The sequence below is a fragment of the Periophthalmus magnuspinnatus genome, chromosome 1 (assembly GCF_009829125.3).
Source record: "Periophthalmus magnuspinnatus isolate fPerMag1 chromosome 1, fPerMag1.2.pri, whole genome shotgun sequence".
In the NCBI taxonomy this organism is placed as follows: Eukaryota; Metazoa; Chordata; class Actinopteri; order Gobiiformes; family Gobiidae; genus Periophthalmus; species Periophthalmus magnuspinnatus.
In genome coordinates this window covers 10414597-10425098 of record NC_047126.1, presented here as the reverse complement: position 1 = coordinate 10425098, position 10502 = coordinate 10414597, and the positions used below count along the sequence as shown (strand labels likewise).

General features: G+C 38.7%; 1 protein-coding gene across 3 annotated transcripts in view; it reads left to right on the top strand.

Annotated features, from left to right (window-relative positions):
• Positions 1-1876: 1876 nt before the first annotated feature.
• The window catches only part of add3a (adducin 3 (gamma) a), an 83044-nt gene continuing 74418 nt past the window's right edge, over positions 1877-10502 (top strand). The window contains exon 1 of one of the 3 annotated variants that reach the window (XM_055222201.1): positions 1877-2177. The gene's annotated coding sequence lies outside the window, so the exon portion shown is untranslated. The remainder of the gene's footprint in view (positions 2178-10502) is intronic. The other 2 variants (XM_055222205.1, XM_055222200.1) reach the window with 2 other exon arrangements.

The window sequence follows — 10502 nt, the reverse complement described above, 5'->3', positions numbered from 1 at the left end:
TGAGCTGCTGTCGTTCCAGCTAAACCTGTATTTAAAGCTTATTAATCTGTCTGCTTATGTCACATTAATTTTATGTTAGTGAATGCCAATGAAACTGAATGATGATTCATTGATTATTCATTGTCACTGTAGCCTCTGTTATTAATATTTTGGGCGTTGTTTTCCAAATAGCTGCTGAGTGCTGCTGTGACATCTGGAAAAATATATTTAGTAACTCTTCTGAAATGCACGTTTAGCCTCCTTCCTGTTCCTGTAACTACACTTTAGTCATCCTTGTGACAGGGTAAAGAAGAAACAGGGTCAGAAAATAGTAACTTGATCTAAGAATAGCAGCCTGATGGCCCATTATTGTGCGCTGTTTTGGGTGGACCACACAGCTGTTGACACATTTTGGAGAGTCTCTGAAGTGGCACAGGTCCAAAATGGCTGATTGCAGCTTGCCTATAATTGTGAATATGTCCTTTGCTGCAAAAAAAACCTTAGCACAGGGGCGGCGCTAGATATTTTTGGCTGGAGGAGCTATGATGGTACTAAGTTCTTCAATGGGGGTGCACATTTAACATGTTGATTTAGAGCCTTTTATGGATTCCAGCGGACTCCCTCCCCCTATCATGTCTGTTTCGCTGTTTTAAATAAGTTTAAAACAGTTTTTTTTAAATTGGGGGTGCTATGGAAGTGCATTAGCCATTTTAGTGCCCTCTCAATAAATTTGCATTCTGTTTATGTAGTACAGGGAACAGATCACGATGAGATTTCTTGTAGAGTAAAAATAATTTCCTTTTCCCATCTCACTCTCATAATATGTATGTATTATGAAAAAATCTAAAAATCCATTCACTTGGTTCAAATATGGTTAACCTCGCAACCCTAGTACATGGATATTATTCCTTCACACTGTTAAAAAACGAAACCAGCGCCAGCTTTTATAAAAGGTTTAACCATGTCCCCACATAATCACATATTGAATTGCAGTTGCACCTGTAGTGACAAAGCAGCATTGTGTGGCATGATGCACGTTTGTCCAATGAGTATCCTGAACTAATTTGTGTGAGCAAATGTGCAGTTAGTTCCCATGACCAAATGTAAAATGTTTTGGCTTTCAAGGGTTTCTATCAAATTGCTGTGTCTAGTGAAGCCAAGATTGTGCAGTTAGTTGATAATCGTGTTTTTTCAGCTCACAATATAATCATCACAAGATAACAAAATATAAGGATTGTATTATCTAGTCTATTTTTCCCAAGTATATCTGTGAAACAAGATAAAAATTGTATAAATGTAAATGTTTTAATTTAAATTTGATTTCATAAAGCTATAGTCTGATGATTTATGAATGAAAGTGAATATAGGATTTTACTGTATGTGTGTCAATAACTAGGAACAGTTGTAGAAATGACAGATTTTTAATATTCTCACAATAATTAAGACAAAAATGTATACTGTGACAGCCCTAAGATGTATTTGGCAATGGCAGTTTGCATGACTGAAAAACAGCACCACATAGGTCAATGTTCTGGTAATGGGAATAATTCAAATCCCTTGGCTATTTATTATAACAACCTATTACAACTGCAAAAAAAAAAAAAAAAAAAAAGAAAAAAAAAGAAAAAAAGAAAATCCTGTGTTGATGTAGTACCTTATATTGAACGCGAGATGGAGCTATTGTAACTTCAGAGACGCTATGAAGAAGAAAGTGGAGAGAAGACATGTAGCTCAGTCATTTTATAGATTTAATTTTGATCTTTATACTCCCCTCCTTGCGTTATTTTGATACAATATAATCATAATCTGTCCATCAAACAATGCATATTAACTTTTAAGTATATTTTATTGCACGATTGACTAGCACATTTAGCATAGCACACACGTGGGGGCTAGTGGGACATTGCTAAGCTTCGGTCAAAATGGCACGTGTTTGTCTCGAGCTTGGTCACTAGCCCACGGATCAAAACGGACCCTACTTCCTGTCACAAAAGGATTCTTATCTTATTCTTATCTTATCTTATTTGAAGGTTTCCGCTGGAGGAGCCGGTGTGCTGAACGGGACGTGGAGCGGGGCATGGGCGTCACGAGCGACCGGTCCGGGGAGGTGTGCACCGACAGTGAACATCTGTGAGCTACAAGTACCTCAGGACAAATGTCAGCGTGAAGTCTTTCTCGTGAAACATCTTTTGCTGCAGGTGAGTGATTACGTTGTGTCCTGCCACGTGCGTAAGCCATGTGTTGAATAAGAATAAGGTGAATATCAGACCTCAGTCAGATCAGTCTGTCTTTCTCTTTGATTATCACCTTGAGGGGCAGAGTCATGATGCAAAATCCCACCCACAGCACTATTGCAGTAGTGAGTTCTGTTCCACCTTCACTGCCTCTGGGAATATCAATAGCTACTACATCCCCAGTGGAGCCTGAATAGACCAAAAAGTTGCTTTAGTTGTCTGCAGTATTGCACAATCTGCACATGTATTGCTTTGAGCCTATAGTGTCCGCTGCCCAGTGCCCACATGGCCATGAAACACAAAATGACATTTTTCTCTGACTGTTTGTATGAAGTAAGCTGACTCATAGCACCGCAGGAGTCTCCTATAGCTGCTAGACTCAACATGGCAGTAGCTGTTGAATGGTGTTAGAGGAGACTGCATTCATCACAACACTATTACCCTCTTTCAATGAACATCAAAATGTTTTGTCTTTTAGCAAAAGGGACTTTTTTTGAGACAGTGCTATTATGAAAGATAAACATTATAGTTTTGTAAGGTCATTGCATGTTGAAAAGTCTGTTCTTTCCTGGAGAGGTAAATGAAATGTTTGGCTTGAATAATTTAGAAATGTGTGGTGCTAAAAGGCGAGTGTGCAGCTGTTTAAAATGCATACGGCTCAGTGAATTTGAACCTGTCCAGAGGACACAGATGACTTCATCATTACCTCACTCTCTGCTGGAGGACTTATCAAAAACATGTGTCTCCACTCTCATACACACTGCACACTGATTGGCTTTTGGACTGCAGTGTTTCCCTTTGTTTAAGGCATGTGTGTCTCTATTATTACATTAAATTTCCTTTGCTCTCTGAAGACTTTAACTACATCTGTCATTTATTTGGCCAGTTTTGTCCTGTTTGGTCACAGGCGCGGGACTGGGCAGGACATGCTGCATGCCTAAGTGCTTGATCTTGGATCAGTTACACCCAATGAAACCAAATGAAAAACACTGGTGCATAGTATTATGTTTACCGTATTGTTACTTTAATGTAGACTAGAATAAACTGACTTCAAATTGACTGCACAGTGCACACACATGGTCCGTTTAAACAGAAAAGTAAAATAATTTGATTAACCCAGAGGCTTTTGTGCAAAGTGTGCATCAAAACAACAGCAGTTTTTATGTTTACATAGAGACAGCAAGCCAAATGCATGTTTGTCAATCTGTCTGTCCTATGAGCAGAAAAGAGCTTCCATATGCTTTGTAGTGTGATCCTTGCGTGTTTGAGTGAGAATGGGTGAGGAAGGTACAGAGTGCAGCCAGCTGTGGGATGTCCCACATGGGCATCACCATGACATCTGGGTTTCCAACTATGAAGACCTGTTATCAGTTGGACTAAAACTATATATTAGATATTTTATCTCACCGCACCTTGTCTAGCGGAGTCCAAAGTTCAGTCTGATATTTTTGTTTGTTTTTGTGATATTTGTCCTCTTCATTATTCATTTTAGTATGTGACAGGTGTAAGTCATCTACCTCCTATAGAATGACTAGAATCATTTTCTTCTTTGCAATAGGGTCTTTGTCAGATACCCTCTTTTTTTACATTGAAATGGAAGGCAGTTAAACATTGTCAAGTGCAAGTGTGTGGAGACCTCAGTTTTTTGAGGATGGGGGTTTGCTAATTAGTTTTCTTCAGGCGCTGTATAAATATGCAAATGAAGCTTCAGTCTTCCAGGTCACCAGCTCATTATATTCATGAACTGTCATCTCGCACATTCACAGGGCAGAGCAGGCCAACTGGACCATGTGAAGACAGACAGTTGGTTTGTCTCGTGGTCACTGCTGTGAACCAAGCCCCCTCTCACACTCTTCATGTGAGATGCATTGAGTCCATTTATAGCTGTGCATGTGTTGGCCCATGTGAGCAGTGTCTATGGATGCTTTCATTACTGCTCTTGATCCCTGGGTGTTTGGGGATCTGAGGGTGTGGGTGCGATGCCATATAGAGAGATTGAAAGGTCAACTCACATGGAGGTGTGGTTTATTGCTTTTCTGTTGTTCAAAGCCATTTTCCATTACTTACACCTGGTTAGATGTTTGAAGCGCTACTTGTTAATTATATCTCTGCTATTTAACTTGAATATTTTGGTAGACAATAGTCAGGGGTGGTGCCAGACATTTTTGGTTGGAGGAACTAAGGGTGTGCTAATGTCTTCAATGTGGGTGCTCACTTAATATGTTAATATAGAGCCTTTTAACAATGGAGGGTACCCCACACCCCCTACTATGTTTGAGCCGCTATTTTAAACCAGTTTAAATGTAATTAGCACCTCTAGCGATTTATTAAAGCTAATATGGAATTCTTTTTTTATTGGAGTCTAATTTTGGAGAGAGTCTTTGGGTGGAGTTATGGGGGGTGCATTGACTGTTCTAGGGGAGGCTAGTGCCCCCTCAAGCCCCCCCTGATAATAGAATTGCTTCATAATGTGGTAATGCTACTTTTAATATATATTATTTAAAGCATGCATTCAAATTTGGTGTTTTTATTAGAGATGGGCAAGATGTCAAAGTGTTCATAATATTGTGAAGATATGCAAAAAAATCCTCATAATCTCATAATGCTGCAAAAAAGATGATCAAAAATTAAAGTCTTTCATTGTGTTAAAGTGATTCTTCTTCTCTTCACTTTTGTGGATTTGTAGTCATAGTTTTAAAGACATGTTTTGACACATTTCTGTTCCATTGGGTTGCCAGTTCTTTTTTCTTTTGTCTATATTGCCCATCCCTATTTTCTGTTATTGTGTCCAGGAAACATGCTCCATTGGCCCGCTGACTGCATCATCAGTTACCACACCCTGGCCTTGTTCCTGTTTATGGGTGCTCAACCTCAAATTATTTCTGGAGGTGTTTTTGGCCATACTGCTGCTTGTGCTGCGTGTATAAACTGTGTGTTTGGACTATTTGGGTCAGCCTGAGCACTAATCTTCCTTGTTTGGGAGTTAAAATGCTGTATCAGTGTGGAGTTGTATAATGAGGCATTGGCCTTGTAATGTACCTACCTCCACATGAGAAGAATACAACACAACCCACCACATAAACACCATATAAACAAAGTACTGTGGTTTGCAGGACTGATTACAGCAGTATTTAAAGGGACACTATGTAATTTTTCTGGTGGTTCACCTGCTTGTCTTCACACAGATATTATTGCTTTGTTCCATAGTACGGTATTAATATATTCTATCTCTCCATGGAAACAAGCATGTGATGTGAAGGCACAGGTCAGATCTGCAGAGAGGTTTCAAGATATTTTTAGCCTTTAATTGAAAAATGCAGAATAGATAAGTTCAATGCCTGTGGAACATTTGTAGCATCTCCATCGAGACATCCAGGTATGGGTCGCTCCACAAAAGTTATACATTTAAACACAATTTAAAATCAAACATCTTAATTCCATGAAGGATAATGACGGATTTTGAATATATAGCAGCATGTTAAATCTTGTATTTTATGTTAACATGCTTGAAATGGGAGGAGAGGGTAAGTAAATGTTCACTTGCGGGTTCCTATTTCTGCATATGTGTTGAAATCTCTATATTACAACATCTTACTACAGCAAGTCCCTGAACTGGGTGTTGGCCCTGGCTGTGTCTGTAGTTCTAATCATAGAGAGTATTTTGGCATGTTGTTGTCATGGTCTCTGGACATGAGATCCAAAGTCCCACCTTGTTGCTAAGCCGGCCTTCATTACTTCGTCCTTCTGTTCGACCACAAATAGACCTGTGTTTACGGGACAGATTCCCCGGCTACAATCTTTCATCTTTCATCTTCCCATTCATAGAATACATAAACATACTGCCTCAAGGGACTCTGGATCGAGGCATGTCATGTGTCTTTGTGGTGTGAGGCTGGACAAATATTGTGAAGTATTTCTCCTAGAACAGGATCTAGTGTCACTTCAAATTTCACAGGTCAGTGTTTGAGAAATAACTCCAATATCCACCCAGTGTGAGGTGCAATGCATTTACAAAAACATGTTTAAGTCAATTCTCAGTGGTCTTCTTACTTCTAGACCAATGGAAGATAGATACGTTTCTACTATAGTGTGGAAAATTCCAGGCAAAGCAATAACTGGGGAGGTTTTATCGCTGATCCAATATTTGTGATACCGGAGGATTTGCCCAGATATTGGTATCCTTCCAATATTGAAAATTTCGCCGATATTTGGCACAGATATTTTTTCCCACTGCCCCAATCTTTGTATGTCCATGTAGGCCTGTCTCAGTAACACATTTTGATGTGTGATATATTGATGAAGAAAATATAGACAAACTAGAATATTAAAACTAATCTATGCCACTGACACAATAACCCTGAAGTAGAATTATCCCCAAAATATGTTGTTGAAATATTATTAAAAAATCATGAGCTGCAATAAATAAACATCAGAATGAAACACCTCAGTCATTTGTTTGCATCTGTAAAGAGTCATAAAAGTTATTTATTTATTCAACCTTTTACGGCTTAAATCTTATCATATTGCCAATTGTGCAAAGAAAATGTACACACGATAAATATTTACCCCCCAAAAATATTGTTCCAACTTTCATATATTGAATGAAATTGTTACAGGCCTGTGCCCATGTTGTTCCCAGTGTGTCCTCAGTGCATCAGTTTTGTCTTTTTGAACAGACTAATGAGTAAAAATATTATTGTGTTATTATTTTTACAAAGGTAAACACAAAAGCTTTCACATCTGCATGAAAAAACAAAAAACATTGGTGAAAAAACATCTAACAATTGTGCATATGATAGTTTTAAAAGATAAGTATTGGCATCTGTTATTGCCACAATAGCATCACACATCAAATATCAGTATTGGCTGAAAAAATCCATATCGGACCATTCCTAGCAACACCATCTCCATGGAGACAAGCAGGTCACGAACCCTCTACCAAAATCATACACATCACATGCATCTTTTAAAGGCATGAGCTCTTAAAGCCAGCACTGGCAGTTTATCTTACACAGGCGTTTTGTTACCACATTTCCTTCTGTTTGATTTCTTTGGTCATTTTGTAACCGTACTCTACATCAACATTAACATCTATTTAACCGTGTCACTATGGAAACGGTGTGTTTGTTTTCAGTAATACAATAAGAGGGTCGAATAAATAACTTGAGTCATTATAGATGCAAACTAACAACTGAAGTGTTTTATTCTGCCATTTAATTACTGTGGCTCATGATTTTTTTTTGTATTTTTAGATGCACAATTAGTTTCATATCATCGTTTATCATCTATATTTTCTTCAGCAATCTATCACACTTCAAAATAAGTTGTTGTTACAGGCCTACATATACTGCCAAATGCCCCTTGGATAATTTCCTTTTTATCTCTAATCCTCAAACAAGAAAATCTAGGAGCAGAGACACATGACACTAGAGTTATCAAAACATACTGAAACAATGAATAGTCTCAGAGTCTTGATCTATATCAGAACTTGAGTAAAAACCTATGGAAATGTATATTAAAAAACTACTATTAATTTGTGTTGAGAGCTACGTTCATAAACTACAAAACATATCACTGTAGCATCACAAGTATCAATTTTTCTCCTCAAAGTATGAAATCGAATCTCCAATTTTATCATGACAACCAGGGTGTGAATTGCTGGTTTGTCTGTCCCTGCGTCTCTCCCTCTGTACCTGGTCAATTTGTTTTATCCAACCAAGAAAAAAAGCAGACTGTGTCACAAATGTAATAGTTCATTTGGAGTTCAAACTTTGTACAGTGGCCCGTTGATCATCGATACATCATCGTCTCACTCTCACAGCCGCACAGACTCTCGTGATGGGCACACAGCCCAAACACCCCCTTCCCCCACACGTTCTCCTCTGCTGGGTCATCTTTAGGCGAGGCTGCCGGTGATCGACCTGTTCTTCGCTTTACCGCACAGAGTCATCATTGTCGGCTCTGCTCTGATCACCTTTTGCGCGGTGTGCTGCAGTATTTTCACGTATTTTTCTCTCCACATGCGTCTTTGCGTTTTGCCGCTCATTGCTGCAGATCTTATGCAAGGACGAAAGTTTTGAGACAAATCTCACCATGGACATGGACAAATCTCACCATGATGACAACAACACATGACCCTTTGTTATCTGCGTCCCTGCGATGGTCATCCTGCACTCCCTTTCCACTGAGGATGTATCTGTTGAAGTACAGATACCAGAGTCATGTCTCTATGGAAACATGGGGACGCAAGAGGAAGTGACTTGATCTAACCTCTTTGTTTTGTCCCTGTCACTGATATGCTCCGAGCGCAGTCACACAAATGCACAGTGATGCTGCTCATGTGACTTTTATATCGAGTTTCTGTGTGCTGAGTAGAATGAACTACAAACACTTTTTAAGACAGAAACTGGTTCACCCAAAGGACAAAACCTCGAGCCACAGACAAAGCCATGTGGTGTAGTGAAGAGTGCAGTGAGTGTTACATTGGAGAAACTAAACTGCCACTTAGAGAATAAGAGAATGTACCAACACTGTCACAAGAGCAGCTCGGGACGCCAATCTGCTGTACATCTTCATCTCAACTAACCTCCTTTGAAGATGGTAAGGTACAGACCTTAGCCAAAGAAAAGAAATGGAGTTAAAGAGGCCATTTTTGTAAAGAAATACAAACATTCTTTGAACAGGAATGGGTGGCTTAGACATCATCTATCTCCTATTTATAACTCCATCCTCGGACCCAAATCAAACCAATAGAAAACAAGAAAACAATGGGGCTAGCCAGTATAGTAAAACGAATGACTGAGGGTTTACACGGGCTAGCCAGGATGCTAATAGGTATGAGAGCACCCATTAGTGGCCTGAATGATTATTGATGATCAAGTATGACTCAAGCACAGTTCACACTTAATGTAGTTCACTGGACCTAGCCAACAAACAGAAACTGTAAACAACAGGTGTGTTAGTTTCAGTGTAGTTATCTCCTCCTTTCCTGTGGATATAAAGCAGTGTCCACCAGTAATCTGACCAGAACTGAAGAAGCGGTTTAAATGAGCAGCAACATGTCTTCACTCTAAAATCTTTTGTCCAGTTGATAGATTTGAATTTCTTTTACTATGACTCAAGAAATGGCTTAAACACATCATTACGTAATATAGGCTGATGTCACATGTTTTTGATCAGTGTAGAATGCCTGAAATATGGTGACTTATATTTTCCACCTAGTATTTGGCGTTTTACAGAGCCGAGGGAAAGCTTGACGAATGGATTGGTGGACTTAAGCGGTGTCCCTGTTATTCTCATAGGTCCAAATTAGAGTGACGTTGTATACGAGTTCCTGGTTTTCTGGTAGGAGTGAGCAATGTTAAAAAAATGAATTCTTCAATAAGTTTTCATTGTCTCAGTTATGCTCATCAGTTGATATTTACATACAAGTCACTCTTATGTTTATTTTAATCAGTTTTTTTTTATATTCAGTGCTAGGTTTGCTTAAAAGTAAAAAGATGAAATAACAAATAGTATTAGGCAATTATAAGTGATTAAAAGCACTTAAAACTTCACCAATCCCTGGATTAGTGACACACATTTAACCTTTGTGTTTTTACAGTCAGTACATCCCATTATCTAAGCTCTTATTAGTGATAAACTCGCTGAATAGAAAAGATAAACCAAGTGAGTGGTTAATTTCTCCAGCGTACTTTGTGTGAACTCATCTTTCAACGCAACTCTCTGTTTGTTAATACAGCTGTCAGTGTGAGGAGTGTGTGTGGAGTGTGACAGCTGCCGTGTACCACAACAACAAGACAATAACAGACAGCAGGTATCACAGTCCAGCTCACACTTAAACGCACATGTTCTTTTCTACGTGTGGTTTCATCTGTGATGCACTATGGAAAATGTGGCCTGGGAATTTGTGTTTGGGTGCGGCTCGGCTTGTAAAATTAACATGAACCAACAAATGAACAAACGAATGAATGAAATAATATGAAACACTAATTGTGTGACAAGCGAGCTCCTCCTAACAGTAGTTTATTTACCCGTTGCTATAGTGAGTAATTGTTATTGGACTACATGTAAAAAAGTAGTACAGGTCAGTTAGACAATCCCAGTGTAATGTAATGACTATGAGATTTTGTTTTTGATTGCTGCCAAAATCACTAAATCCTGGTTTGATCAGGCAAGGGACAGGGAGCTGCTGTAAAAATAATTGGGTCATATCTTTTAAAGATTTTTTTTTTTGTTATATTACATTTAACATTCTAATATTAGTAAGCATGAGCATTATCATTGACA